Source organism: Nelumbo lutea, chromosome 7 (assembly GCF_056320005.1).
Source record: "Nelumbo lutea isolate HS-2025 chromosome 7, American lotus-T2T, whole genome shotgun sequence".
Taxonomy (NCBI): Eukaryota; Viridiplantae; Streptophyta; class Magnoliopsida; order Proteales; family Nelumbonaceae; genus Nelumbo; species Nelumbo lutea.
Window position 1 is genome coordinate 30416174 of NC_142690.1, and position 15890 is coordinate 30432063.

Below are 15890 nucleotides of genomic sequence, written 5' to 3' on the forward strand. Positions count from 1 at the left end.
GGCCACGCATGGGTCCATGCGCTCTGTCCCCAAGGGAAGGTCAGCTAGGAGAGCTAAGGTGTGTGCCTCCCCTTCCTTCTCACTAAGGAAAAGGATCCCCGTGTCCTTGGCGGCAAAGCTAGGCCTTGGCCTGACTCACTTGGGTGTTTGAGTGGATGGCTTATTGAGCAACGGACTTTTGCATCTTGCGATCTCTCGGAAGGGGGCATGGGCCCCTACACAGTAAAAATGCAACTACAAAAAGGCACAAGATACGCAAAAATTGTATTCCATGTCGGGCAACTCAGAATGGGCTTCAGATCTCAGTGACCTCTTCAGCTGCCACATGCTGCACCCCGACGAACTGATCCTTAGGCGGTTACACCCCCTTAGTGGGCATGAGCACTTCAACCTTTCATGAAGGCAACCAAGACCTTGAACATGTCTCTTTTGCAGCTACTTGCCGATGACTCTTCAGGCTCACTTCACTTCATCACCTCGGACATCGGCCACACCTCAACAGCCCCATATGCCTGCCTCTTGGCAAACGCGCGCCCCTCCTCACCGGAGACCTCAGCTCCTCGACTCAGGGCATCATCACCCTGGATGCCTGCAGCTTTTTGTTTGCCACCCTCCATGAACCTCAGCCTCAAGGACCTTAGCTCACGTTCCTCACGCAAAGGCCATAGGCTGATGGCATAACATGTAACCTGCAACGTAAGCACAATCGTCAACCAAGGAACCCTTTAAGTAATAGAGCAAGTACACACCTCGGGCCACCCCTACGGGCAGCCTGGCCGAGGTGCCCTCTTGACTGAGGTTCCCTCCTAGCCGAGGTGCCTTCCCGGCCGAGGTGCCCTCCTGACTAACCTGGTCGAGATGCACTCCTGGCCAAGGCGCTCTCTCCAAGCAACCTGGCCTTCTCGAGCAGCATGTCCCTAGCGTTCAGCAACATCCTTACGCAAGCACGATTTAGTCAATGCTTGCCAACGAGAAAGTGAGCCGACATGTCAAGCTGATAGCAGGAATCCTCCTACTGAGGTGAGTGAAGCCGAGGCCATCCTGCATCAAAGTTTATTCCACCACCAGGGACTCATCTTAGATCTTCCTCGGCACCTGAATATGGGAAAATGTCACAACCTCCTCATTTCGGATGTAAGGCGAGACCCTCTCGGCCATCAAGCCCGACTCCCCGCCAATTTGACTTGAACGATTAGCCCTTTGCACTGGATGCAAAGAAATACCACTTCTATCTCACGTACGGTTATGACCCGATGCCCGCTTTGGGAACGGTCCCGAACCTTCAACGTTGAGACCCATCGCACGTGCGGACAATACCTGACGCCAAAACTCATCTCATGCATGAACACGAAATGCCCGTTCACCATTTGTACCTCACACGGTGGTGATCGGCCAGAAGCCGATGCCTGGCCCAAACATGAACTCATCAACTAATCTGAAGCACACGACTGGGGGGCATGCGCACCTTGTACCCACTCAAAACACGGTACTGAGCTCTCTGAAACCGAGGCCAACACCCCCACACCCGGCGACTGCTCTCACCAGCTCAGTCGTAGCCGAGGCTCTCTTCATAGAAGGCCACTCAATGCCTCCTAGCAAGGATGACACACTCTCTTAGGCCGAAGCCGAGGTCCTTAGCTAAGACCTCCACCGCGGCCTCGAGAGGGGGGGGGGGAACGATGTAGGCGCTTTAGGTAGTCCAGTCCCTTACTTTACCTCAAGGTAAGGGACCGGAATCTGGACACCCGCTACTCCAAGTTCTCTAGCTTCTTGGCGACCTCGTCTGAGCTACTTCACTCTGGCCTAATCTGCCCTCTTCGCCACGCTCCTATTAATTTGATCGTCGAAGTCCCCGCTACTCCATAGGTGCTCGGCTCTAGGTGACCATGGACACTCACAGGTTCTCGGCCTCAGCTGACCTCGGACCCCTCCATCAGCCAGCTCACCTCGGAAGCGAATTTATAGTATTGTCCTCAGCCCATCCTGAGCATCAACAGGCCCTTAGTGGAAAAACTATTGATATTGATGTGAGTTATGGGAAGCTCCCTTTGTGGCCTTTTGGGTCATGACTTAGGATATGTGTTGTGCGGGCAGATAGAATTGATTCAGTTTGCTGCTAAAGCTTTAGCAACCTATAAAGGCCAACCTGTTGCAGATGAGTCGGTCTCTTCTTCTTTACATAGTGAGGTGTCTCACCATCTTACAGACTCAGACTCTCATTTCTTAGCTATGATCACCAGGATTTGTCTGCATCCAAAACCAGTAATGCTCACCTCTTCGATTCTATGGTACATGTTCATCACCATGACGCCTCATCTCAATGAGATGATCCTATGTGAGTTACGCCAATTTTCAACTAATGGCTTAATAGTTACTTAGGGATTACCCAAAATACTTCCTATCCATGCATGATGCATGTGTAGAGGCAAATCATAATTAGCGAGGATTTAAATATATACGGCCGTATCATATCGGTATCGGTAAGGAGATATAACAAATCGACTATGGACAATATTCCAACTTATTATTTATCTACATCTCTTAGCTTCTATCAAAAAGTTTTTTTGTATTGCTCTCAATTCTCTACTAAGGGACTTTTGGTGGGGATTCAAAGGTGATGGGCCTCATATTTGCTTTAACTCATAGGCTAATTATATGCTTCCTAAGTCTCTTGGAGGCCTTGGTGTGAGAGACTTTGGTCAATCAACCTTTCATAACCAAACTTGGTTGGCAATATATAGCCAAGCAACCTATGGGTACAAGTTTTGGCTTGTTGGATTTTAGTAGATGGGGTGAAGGTTTAATTGTTTCATGACCCTTGGGTTTCCACTATTCAAGGCTTTTTGCTCCCAACAACAACATGATCATAGCTTATAAAAAATAGTCAACTCTCTATTTAGCTCTGAAGATGGGATCAACCGAAATTATAGAGAATTTTGATCCTTTTATAGTTGATCATATTAGCAAGATACCTCTACAGGAATGTGAACCCATTGGCTCAGATTTTCTACTAATGTCTCACAGTTTGTACTCTAGAAGAAGCATTGAAGCTATAAGCATGGTTTTCAGAATTCGATAGAAAAAATTGGGAACTGGTTACCTGACCGGTTCCGTTTTACCTTATTTTTCTAGCATCATAAATTTTCCTAAGGCTATGTTTGTTTGGGGTGGAAAATTGAATTAGGGAAACCTTTACCCCAATTTGATTTTACACATGTTTGGTAAGAATGTAATTTTACACTGCAAATCAGTGTAAAACTCATTTTTGAATTTTTTTACACAGATAATCGATGTAAAATATACATCAAAATTGTTGGTGTAAAATTAATGTCTCTTTCTTGTCGTTTTTTCTCTCATTGGCGCTGATGCATCTCCGTCAAACATCCAGAAAGAAAACCCAGCAACGGCAGTGGCAGTATGAGATTTCTCTCTCCTAGGGTGATAGCGGCAAAACCCATCAGCGGCAGTATGAGATTTCCCTCTCTCAGGGCGGCAGCGACAAAACCCAATTGCAGTGATTATGGGATTTCTCTCTCCCAGGGCAGATCTGAACCCAGGGCAATAGTGGCAAAACCTAGCAGCGACAGTATGAGATTTCTCTCTCTCCAAAGCGGATCTGAACCTAGGGCGGCAGCGGTAGTATGAGATTTCTCTCTCCCAGGGCAGTAGAGGCAAAACCCATCAGTGTATGAGATTTCTCTCTCACAGGGCAGATCTGAACCCAGGGCAGCAGTGACAAAACCCAATTGCAGCAGCAGTATGAGATTTCTCTTTCCTAGGGCGGCATTGACAAAACCCAGTTGTAGTGGCAGTATGAGATTTCTCTCTCTTAGGGCGGATCTGAACCCAGGGCGGCAGCAGCAAAACCCAGTTGCAACGGCAGTATGAGATTTCTCTCCTGCGGCGGATCTGAACACAGGGCAGCAGCTGCAAAACTTAGTTGCAGCGGCAGTATGAGATTTCTCTCTCTCTCTCTTGTTCTCTTCTCCTTCTCTCTCTCTTCTTCTTCTTCCCCCCCCCCCCCCCTTTTTTTATTTCTTTGTTCCATCACCGCTGCTGCAACCAGTTGCAGCGACAAATCTGTGAACCCACCTCCGACCTTTCTCTCTCCATCTGTCTCTCTTTCTCTCTTCTCCTCCTCTTTTTTCTTCTTCTTCCTCTTCTTTCCTCCTCCTTTTGTATCGACTAGAGTAGCTCTCATCTCACCAAATTTACACCTTGACAACCAAACATAATCGGTGTAAATTTTTAAAATCTAACGGTCCAAGTTTCCATCGACAACTAAACTGGTTCACACTTTCCATCGGTATAATTTTGAGTGAAGTCATGTTTAATAGATCCATCCACAGTGGCTTTTGCGTTGGAAGGTAGGTTTATAGAGAAAACCATGAAATCGTGTTTGGCAAAAGGCCTAGAAAGTTGATAATATTTTTGCATGAACCACAAATTTGACTTTTTCATGGGGACTATCTTCTCCAAATTAAAGTGGCTACCTCAATACAACTCAATCAATGCTAATGCCTTCCCAAACGAGCTTAAGGTAGGCTGTAATCAGTCATTTGAAGCGCAATGGGATTTGGGAAGGTTGAAGAGCAGCGGCTTCTGGCTTTCAAAGTAGGCTCTATGGGCAGCCCTAAAAGCTACGTTTAGTAAAATATTCAGAGAATCCAAATCAGTTCTCAGTCAGTCATTTGAAGGGGCTGCTTGCTTCAGCCTCTTTGAATGGCTTATCCAGAGAGCACTTCAAATCAGCTGAACCAGTTTAACTGAATCTTCACTTCTGTCCTTCCAAATGGGCCACAAAAATTATTCAAAAATCTTCATAACTTTTTGCTGTAAATAAATAAAAATGAGAAAAATGTAGAAATTCGGATGGGTTATTGAAGTGTTTGAGAGATATTTCAGTAATTTTAACATATAAAGACATCATACGCTAAACATAAAATTAGCAAATTATTGGATAGTCAATTTAAGTATTTTAGAAAAATTTTAAGGGTTAATGATCATTTACTTTAATGATTTTGTGGATATTACTGGCATGTACGCTCTTAAAGTTGATCTACCATTGCAAATTTGAATGGACTATAAGCTAAAAGCGAAGAAATGGCTTATGCTGTTTAAGAAGCTAATTAAGTTGGTTCAGTTGCCTTCAAGTGCCCTGGATAAACTATTCAAAAAGGCTGAGCAGACAGCGCTTAAAATGATTGATTGGTGGCTGAGTCGTCAGGTTTTAGGGGGTTGTATATTGGCAAGTTTTTTTTTGAAAGATTTTCTATAAGTTCTATAGTCAAAAGATGTAATGAGCTTTTTTATCAAGATCTTGATAGCTTGAAGACTGTTTGGTTAAGACGTCTTTTTTTGTGCGAAGACTAATTGAAAAAAAACCTGAAAAGCTCCATTTGGATCTTTCCAAAAATAGCCCAAAATGGACATCACACGTCTTTCGATGCAATGTCTTTTGGCGGTTAGATTTCCTCCCAACCAAACAGAAAAAAAAAATGACGTAATTTGTTGGGCTTCTAAGTAACTGACAGACCGCATGGAAAGACACACCAAACGGGGCCACCTCAAAAATCCAGAGCTGCTCTTTAGTCCTCCCAAGCACAATGTCACCGTTTTTGAGGGGCTAAAACTTTGATTCAACCAGATTTAGGAAGTTAAGAAGTAGGTATTTGGAACCAACGCTGTTTCTTTTAAAAAAACGATGCTGCATCCATTTTTTTCAGAAAACACTTGATGTTTGGTTATGTGTTTTTCCGAAAAATGTTTCCTCCAACTAGGCCTTGAAAATCGGAAATGTGTGGTTTGAGAAAACATCTTATGCTGGCATGGTATTGAAAAACGCCTATGTGATAGCAACAAGGCAACAACAACGGTACAAAATAGAAAAAACGAAAAAGCATTTTTCTCAAAAAATGGCATGCCAATCAGAACCATTTTCTCAAAAAATGCCTCTGAGAAAATGGCATTAGTTCCAAACACCGCTTAAAAAATGTTTCACCAAGATTGTTGGGGTAGAGCCCAACTTGTAAAGGCGCCAAAAAGCTGCCACCTAATGAGTGCCCTCCCAAATGGATGGTAATTGACAAACGTAAGAAACTCATAGATGACATAAGTAGTTACAAAACGACCTAAATAAGTTGATACAGATGACTTAACCACTAGTCTTGGTGCTTAACTCCCTTCTCTCACATTGTCATTGAGTGGCGTATAAGCAAAACCCACCATTTGGTTGGATTGAGATGGTGGTGATGATGATGATGATAATTCTTTTTTACATCAGATTTAGAATGAATTGAGAGACACTGATTTTATTGGTAAAATTACGAATTTGCTAATTCTGAAGCAAGATACAAATTACTGGTACTCTGGAAATGTAAAGATTGTGTATCAAAACTGTTGTCTTTTTAGTTTCTGTAAATATAGAGGAAAGGGAATAAGGTGAGGGGTATTATTCTGATATTCTCACCGTAATGCTCACACGAGTCTTCTTTTCTTCTTTCTCATATATGTGGTTTATTTATTCTAAAAATAAAAATCACAAAATTCTCTTTAATCTTAATTTTATTTAATAAAAATCAACATAACTTTCTCTAATAGACTCATTTTTTTACTCCCCTCAATTGTCATTGTTTGTATTCTCTAAGAATAGACCTCAGACCTGTATACCAAGGTTAAAGCCCAAATTTGCCAACCAGAGCTCACCTAAGTTAAACCTAACACAACTTGTGATGGGCTTGAATGGATTTGGTTACTCTTGGGTTGGTTGTTCAAATTTGGAAGTTTTCTCACTCAGGCTTTTCACTTTTTATCCTTTTTTTTTTTTTTTGCTTTATAGTAGTACCATAGAAATACCAACAACAACTATAAAGCTAAAGTTAATCTATCTATAAAAGGTGATGGTTTTTCTTTTTCAACAATTAAAAAGGGAAGATAACTTAAATGGTTCAGATATACCTGACAACTACAACTAAAAAGGCAAGAAATTAATCCAAAAAATATACATAAAGAGGCTTACAAGCCTATCTCTACTTTCCTATTTTACTACATTTGGAGAGCCCAATATATAGAATATCCTTTACAAACTTATATCAAATGAAAATTGCAATAAAAGAGGAAAACTAATTTGTTTCTTCATTTCAAGGGGAGAAATTATAAAGAATAACAAGAGGATATTTGATGCAGTACAGAAAGAAGATAGTAAGTTCTATGCATGTTGGGACCACTCTAAGACACATAAGAAGCTAGGATGATGCTATTGGTCCAACTGAGTAAACAATTGCCAAGTTAGTGCCAACATGGAATTTCTATCTTAGTTCAAATTTACCAAGTTAGTGTCAATACAGGACATCTATCTTAGTTCGTAATTATCAAGTTAGCATTAGATCATGATCTCTGAATTTTTGTTCAATTAGGACTTTCTTTTTAGGAGTTTTAGTAGAATTCTATTATGGAGTATTTACATAGATTAGAAAACTTTCTTGTGGGAGCCATAAGGGTGTAAGTCTATATAAAGAGTAGAAAGGGGAGTTTTATGCTTATTTTCTCTAATTTTTTAGTAAAGAATTCTCTTCTTGTTTATTTCTGCTTTTGCTCTTTTCTTTGAAGATTCTTTAAACGTGGTTTGTTTCCATACAGTGCCATTTAGTATCAGAGCTCAAATTTGATTATTCTTTGGATTATGACTCCTAAGAAGAAATAATTGGATTACATAATGGAGCATGAATTCAACAAGAAAACACAAGAAGATGTGTTAAAGTTGAGAAGACAAGTCGATGCACTTGCTCAAGTGTTGAAATTATTGCAAGGGGACAGCAACTCCGATGCAAGTGTATTTGCTCGTTCCTTTTCATCATCAAGGCAAGCAACCAGACTGGTTGTAGTTGCGGGTGATGGCCAGAGACGATGGGAAATGAGTCTCAAGATTGAAATCTCAAAATTTTATGGACTCCATATGAATTCATGGACTGACTCTTCGTGGTAAAAAAAGTCATTGAGTTCATGGAAGTTCCAGAAAATAAGATCGTGTCCTTAATAACCATTCGGTTCAGAGGGCGAGCAGTAGCATGATGGCATCAACTGAAATTGATGACAAATTAGTGGCAAGGTACATTGGTGGCCTAAGACCAAATAAGTAAGATGTATTGGATTTATTTGACTATTGTGAAGTCTCTATGGCTCATCAACATGCTTTAATCATAGAAAGGTCAAACAATAGGCCTAATCAATTGGGTTGAACCCAAGTTAGTGGACCAAACCTAAATTAGATTAGTTCATCTGGGTTGAAATGCTATAAGTGTGGTGAAATGGGTCATAAGGCTATTGAATGTGCAAGGAATGATAACATAAATGAGTGTTGTTTGTAGAAAATGAGAGAGAATACCAAGGAGATGCATGTGACTTTTCAGACTCACCTTTGTTTGACTCCTATGATGATGAAACTTTAGAAGGTGAATTGGTGTATGGCGATGTAGGTGAAACCTTAATGATGCAATGATCATTTTTAACACCAAAGGAGGAATCAAAGTATTGATTTAGAAATAGCATCTTTTACACCATATGTACTATAGGGGGAAGATAGCAAACCAAATAATTGATAACGGGAGCTGTGAGAATGTTGTGTCAGAATAAACTATCAATAAACTAAATCTGAAAACCCAACAACATCTTCACCCATACAAGCTTGCTGGTTGCAAAAGGAAAATGAGGTAATAGTTATACAACGAAGTTTGGTGAGCTTTTATATTGGCCAACACTATAGTGATCAGGCATGGTGTGATATTGTGTGCATGGATGCATTCCATCTACTACTTGGGTGACCATGGCAATTTGATTGCCACGTCATACATGATGGATGGAAGAGTACCTATTCTTTTGAGTTTAAGGGGAAAAGACTGACTCTTTGTTCTTCAAGAGAGATAGTACCTAAGCTAAAACTTGGAAAGAGTGCTAGTCCTTTTACCATGATTGAATTCTAAAGTTCCTTGAAGGAGACTAATAATGTGTATGCAATAGTTAAAAAAGACCCTCAATTTAAGGACATGACAAGTTCAAGTGTGAAACTAAGAAACCTTTGTGTAAAGACCCAAGATAGTTTAGAAGCAATTAATGCCAAATACAAACAACATGTTGATAAAAGGAGGAGGAGAGTATTTGATGTAGTGGACTATGTCCAATAGATGACTATCTATCGATTGGGCAACGTGGAAAACTGGCACCAAGGAAGGTTGGACTGTGTGAAATGGTTGAAGTCATTAATGACAATGCCTATATGTTTAAGCTACCCAACCATATACATACCTATGATGTCCTCAATATCAAACACTGTGTACCATATGTTGGCAATCACTTGGATGATGATTTAAATCCGGGGTCAGATTCTCTCCAACCCAGAGAGGATGATACGATACAGAAGAAAGATAATAAGTTATATGCATGTTGAGACCGCTCCAAGACACATAAGAAGCTAGGATGATGTTATTGATCCAATCGAGTAAACAATTACCAAGTTGGAGCCAACACAAAACTTCTATCTTAGTTCGAATTTACCAAGTTAGCATTAGCACAGAACTTCTTAGTTATAAATTACCAAGTTAGCATTAGATCGTGATCTCCAAATTTGTTCAATTAGGACTTTATTTTTTAGGAGTTTTAATATGATTCTATTATGGAATGTTTTCATAGATTATGAAACTTTCTTATAGGAGCCATAAGGGGTGTAAAACTATATAAAGAGTAGCTAGGGCAAAGCTAGGGGAGTTTTATGTTGATTTTCTCTTAATTATTTCGTGAAGAATTCTCTTCTTGCTTATTTCGGCTTTTTCTCTTTTCTTTGAAGCTTTTCTGAATATGGTTTCTTTTCGTACTACGCCACTATTAGCATCCAATTTTTGAATGGTCATTCCTCTCCACCTTGCCAGAACCCCTACAAACTAGAAAATGTACCAAAATTTTTCCAAATTCTTGAAAAATCCAAGGTTTAACAAAAAGAAAAAAAATAAAATAGAAAAAAAACCACCATTTACCCCAAAACACCAAGATTCCTAGCCCAACATTCTCTTAATTCACCATTAACTTACAAGATTCTATTTCAATGGTTCTGATCACCCCTTATTGAGATTCTTGCCACATAATAAAGCTCAATGACCCAAACTATAATCCTAAAATACTAAAACAAACCAAATTCATACATCAAACTCCAATATCTCACCACTTGTAAACTAAATATTCCGTTTCAAAAGCTTAAAACATTCTGTTAACACATCATTGATTTGATCAAACCTTGCCTTTGAGCTTAGAAAATGAACCTTTATCTTCTTATCAAATTTAATAGGAAAACTCATCCATTTGAATCCTAAATAAACTTAGAGTCCATTCCATGGCCTTTGATTGACTAATTTGACTCAATTTAAGATACTTTAAGTCATTAAATCTCCCATCCTACAAACTAGATTGAAAATCCATTTTTTCTATCAAATCGCAAATACTTTCATGCACCTATACATAATGTTTCACTTTTAAATCTCCATTGTTTGATTGGCCATCAAACCTAAATTCTATTGTAGCAAACCTCATTTATTAAAACCTTCAAGGGCTAAATCTATATCTCTAATCCAATTATGGGCTTGTCAAACACAATTAATGACCTATAGACATTTCAAAATACTGACACACCAAATTTCAGCCCAAAACTCATCTATTTATCCATTTATCAGGCCAAGATTCTATTCTAACCTTTTGACTAGTTCACTCATCCCCTTGTTTCCCAAGTAGCCTAACCAAAAAGGGGTAAATTGTGTTGTATAAACTTTTCTCTCCAATTAATGTCTTAAATAATGAATGTAGTATAATTAAGATAGAGAGCAAGAATATTTGTTTTGCAAAATAATAAAGATAAGAAATGTAAAGAGTAATATCAACAAGAGAAATCAAATCAACTACAAAGACTCACAAAGAACACAAAAGATCTATAATAGTTCAGTCAAACTAGGCCTACGTCCTTTCCTCAAATACACCACCTAAGAATTCCACAAACCAGTTAGACTTCTAGATGCCAATAAAACATATACACTAGTTGGAGTTATGGGTACTAACAAGACCTTTATAATATATAGTTGGATTTATAGGTGCCAATAAAAGCTTAAACTAAATAGAATTATGAATACTATCCCAACCTTATAGTGTTCAATTCCTGAATGCTAAAATAACCTCAGCTAAAAGGAACCACAAATGCAATCAAGTATAACAAGAAATAAAAGTAAAGCATAATGTAAGACCTCTACAAGACAAATATACAGTTACAAATCAAAACTAAATAGATGGAAAAGAATGATAACAATGAGCCTCTTGAAAAGATTTAAGTTTCTTGTGAGATTCAATATAGCATAACTGTTGTTTCAATTTTCTTACAAAGTTGAAACTCTTTTAGTTCAAAATCTCTTCATTCTCTTTTTTTCTTGATTCATTCTTCAATTCAAATTCATGCATATATAGTAAGAGTCAAGCTTAGATAGCTTGTGACCATTATAGAGCCATTGGGAAGGGATTAAACAACTCTAAGAAATGTTTAGAACTTATTCCCAACATTTTTAAAGGCTTACTAGAAGAGGAAAGAGCTATAGAGGTGGATAGACGTATGGGTGCTATCCGTATTAGAGGAAAGATCTCAGTAAATATTTTCTATATATTTTCATATATTCTGTAATCAGTTGTAACCCCTTGTAATTAGTTGCAATCCCTTAACTTTAGGTAATCCTCCCATTATCATTGTAATTTGGGTAACTAACCAATACCCACTCCCATGTATATATTTCTAACGTAATCAAAGAAAAGGTCAAGCCATTATTTCTTCCTCTCTGTATTCTCAATCTCAACATGGTATCAAGAGCCTAACTTCATCCTTGGGCCGTCTCCCTTCTTTTTTCAGAAAACCTTGCCTTCATCCTTTTTTTCTTTAATGGCATCCGACATGTCTTCCTCCTTCACCACTGATCCCATCACCATCCAAAACACTCAAGATCCTAACGTCCCTTGATCACCATCAATCTTTCCAACATCACCAAACTTTCTTCTACAAATTACCTCACATGAAGTCTTCAAATTCAATCCCTTCTACAGGGGTATGATCTTCATCACTTTATCGATGGCTCGCAACCGATTCCACCACCAACCATCACCATCAGTGGTGTTTCAATCCCAAATCCAGCACATACCACTTGGAAATTTCAAGATCGATTAATCTTTAGTGCTCTCCTTGGTGCTATTTATGTTCCCCTACATCCACTCATTGCCCGAACCACTACATCATGTAAAGCATGGACTACCTTGGCCACCACATATGCAACACCATCTTGTGGCCACATCAAACAATTAAAGGAACAATTGAAAAGATGCACCAAGGGCTCCAAATCCATTAATGAATATATGCAGGCTATCAAGACTCAATCCGATGAACTTGCTTTACTCGGTGAACCGCTTGATGAGGAGGACCTTATTGATCAGGTTCTTGAAGGACTTGGTGATGAATACAAGTCCATTACAGGTGTTGTCAATGCACATGAGACTCCTATCTCCTTTGCCGAACTCCATGAAAAACTACTCAATAAGGAAGCCTCTCTTCAGTCCCAGCAATCTACTTCTTTTTCCCTTCTGATAACGGCAAATCCAACGGCACAGAGGAATCGTCACAATTGGTGCCCCAACTCGTCATCTTTTGGTTCCCCACAACATTCCACCATCACTGATCAACGCCAAGCCAAGCCTTATCTTGGTCGTTGTCAAGCCAGTGGTGTTCAAGCACACACTGCCAAGCGTTGCCCCATGTTTGGGCTTGTATCTCATCAACCATCACCGGCTCCCCATCCACAAGACCACCAAGGACCTCACCCATCCACTCCATGGCAACCACGTGCCAATCATGTTGTTCTTGGCACTGACCCTACTCCTACCTGGCTGCTAGATAGTGGAGCATCTCACCATGTGACTTTCAACTTGAGTAATCCCTCTCTACACAGCCCATACCAAGGCACCGATGACATCATGGTCGGCGATGGCTCGGGTCTTCAAATCACCCACACAGTTGCACCACTATACCTACTTCCTCTCGTACTTTTACATTACATAATGTCCTTTGTGTTCCCTCCATGAAAAAGAACTTAATTTATATTTATCAAATTTGTATCAGTAATCATGTTTCCATTGAATTCTCACTCTCTACTTTTCATGTGAAGGATCTCAGCACGGGGGCAATCCTACAGACGGGTCAACCAAAAGATGGCGTATATGAGTGGCCGGCTTCATCTTCCTCTTCCTCACCATTACTTGCATTCTCCAGTGTCAAGTCCACTTTGTCCGAGTGGCACTCTAGATTAGGACATCCATCGTTTGATATTATGAAAAACATTGTTTCCAAGTTTTCTCTACCATTGTCTAAATCATTTTCCTCTCCAAGCAATTGTAATGCTTGTTTATGCAATAAAAGTCATAAATTCCCATTTCATTCTTCAACCTTGACTTCTTCTCATCCTCTTGAAATTATCTTCTCTGATGTAAGGACTTCCCCTATTTACTTTGTTGATGATTTCAAATACTATGTTATTTTTGTTGACCATTATACACGATACACGTGGTATTATCTACTCAAACGAAAATCAGATGTGGATGATGTGTACATACGCTTCCAAGCATTAGTCAAAAACCAATTCAAACATCGGATTGTCACCCTCTACTCCGATAATGGTGGTGAATATCAAGCTCTTAAAAACTCTCTCCACCAACGGCATCTCACATCTCACCACGCCACCACATACACCGAAACACAATGGTATCTCTGAACGTCGTCATCGTCACATTGTTGAAACCGGCCTATCTCTCCTCACTCATGCATCCATGCCTCTGTCTTACTGTACCTATGCCTTTTCCACTGTTGTTTACCTCATCAATTGTATGCCCACACCCACTTTAAATCTCTCTTCTCCCTTTGAGACACTTTTCGGCTCTCCACCCAACTACACCAAACTTCGAGTATTTGGTTGTTTGTGTTATCCCTAGCTTCGCCCTTACTCTCAACATAAACTTGATTCTCGTTCCACTCCGTGTGTTTTTCTTGGCTACTCTCTCACACAAAGTGCCTATATCTGTCACGATTTGTCTACCTCTAAAATAAACATTTCTCATCATGTCAAGTTCATTGAACAATCCTTTCCCTTTGCCTCTCATCAATCCCATTTCCCATGTCCCACACAAGATGATCTATCATAATGGCTTCCACCGGTCACAATTTTTCCCACGACAGGCCTCTCACTTATTGTGCCATACCCTACGGATTCCTCGTGCAACAACCCATCTTCCCACACCAGAACAGTCAACCGTCCCACTCACTTGTACCAATTGATTGCTCTTCCCCTGAACCAAACACCATTCCGCCTTCTCCTTCTTCTACTACCCTTCCCTCTCAACCCGCCCACCAAAACACACATCACATGATTACTAGAGCCAAAAACAACATTCAAAAACCCCTCACTAAAATGAACCTTTCTGCTGTTCTTCATCAATCCTCTGACCTTGAACCTCGTACCATTACCCAAGCCCTTAAATATCCTAAATGGCAACAGGCTGTGTATGATGAGTTTGATGCTCTTGTTCATAATGGCACCTGGGAGCTTGTTCCTCCTACTTCTATGTAGAATCTTCTAGGATGTAAGTGGGTTTTTTGTACTAAACGACTTCCAGATGGTTATGTTGACAGGTACAAAGCCAAATTAGTTGCCAAAGGATTTCATCAGTACGTTGGAGTAGATTATCATGACACCTTAAGTCTAGTTGTCAAACCTACTACAATCCATCTAGTCCTAAGCCTAGCTGTCAATCGTGGCTAGTCATTACGACAGTTGGATGTTAATAATGCCTTTCTTCAAGGTCATCTTTTGGAAGATGTCTACATGGCTCAAATTAAAGAAGGCCATCTATGGACTTAAGCAAGCTCCACAGGCATGGTACTATGAACTTCGTCAGTTTCTCCTTCAGTCTGGGTTCATAAATTCATATGCTGACAACTCTCTGTTTGTTCTCCATTCCGGTGACACTACTATATTTCTCCTTGTTTATGTGGATGACATTATTGTCACAAGTAACAATCATCATTCTATTCAATGCTTCATTGATCTACTAGCACAACAATTTTCGATGAAGGATCTTTGTGCCTTATCATATTTTCTGGGTATTGAGGTTCTCACTACTTCTTCTAGTATGGTTCTTACTCAACATCACTACATCATTGACCTTCTTGCTAGGAAAAATATGTCCGGTGCAAAACCTGTGGCTACACCTCTTGCTACAGATGGTACTCTATCTCTATACTCTGGTACAACTCTCACTGATCCCACCGAATATAGGAATATTGTTGGCAATCTCCAATACCTTTGTCTAACGTGCCTGGACATTGCCTATGCTATCAACAAGCTCTCCCAATTTATGCATCGTCCAACATCTGAACATTGGAATGCTGCAAAGCGATTGCTTCGGTATTTGTGTGGTCCATTGGCTCATGGATTATTTCTTCCTAAGGAAAATCCACTATCTCTGTATGCCTTCTCCGATGCTGACTAGGCTGGTAACAAAGATGACTATACTTCCACAAGTGCTTACATTGTTTATCTTGGTCGTCACCCCATTTCTTGGTCATCCAAGAAATAGCATACAGTTGCCTGATTGTCAACCGAAGCTGAATATCGATCAGTTGCTGCTACTGCTTCTGAAATCAATTGGATTTGTTCACTTCTTACGGAACTTGGTGTTACTCTTCCCACCTCCCCGGTCATCTATTGTGACAATGTGGGAGCTACTTACCTCTGCTCCAATCCAGTCTTTCACTCACGAATGAAGCATGTAGC